The following is a 398-nucleotide window of genomic DNA, read 5'->3' as shown; positions in this document are numbered from 1 at the left end:
CACGCTTGGGAAGAGAGCTCAGCTAAGCAGCTTTAAGCCAAATAAAAGCCCAGGCGGACGTTAGGAGATAGTGCTGAACAGCCGCTACGCGTTCATTCCTTTTGCTTACTCTTCAGAAACTTTCCTACGCAAAGAACCCCTAAGAAGGGAGCCCCAAAACCCTGCTGCGTTCCTCCCTGGCTGTTCCTTTTGTCTGACTCGCAGACTCTGGGGTTTAGGGGTGTCCCTGCAGTGCAAACAGCCACCCGTCCCGCAACTGCTGCCTCACCACCTCCTCCTCCTCTTCCAGAGGGCCCCCGACAGCCCATCTCACAGAATCACAGAAAGGTCAGGGTTGGAAGGGACCTCTGGAGATCATCTAGTCCAACCCCCCGACCAGAGCAGGTCCCCTACAGCAG

This window comes from Charadrius vociferus, unplaced genomic scaffold (genome assembly GCF_000708025.1).
Source record: "Charadrius vociferus isolate BGI_N301 unplaced genomic scaffold, ASM70802v2 scaffold190, whole genome shotgun sequence".
Taxonomy (NCBI): Eukaryota; Metazoa; Chordata; class Aves; order Charadriiformes; family Charadriidae; genus Charadrius; species Charadrius vociferus.
This window is presented reverse-complemented; position numbering follows the sequence as displayed.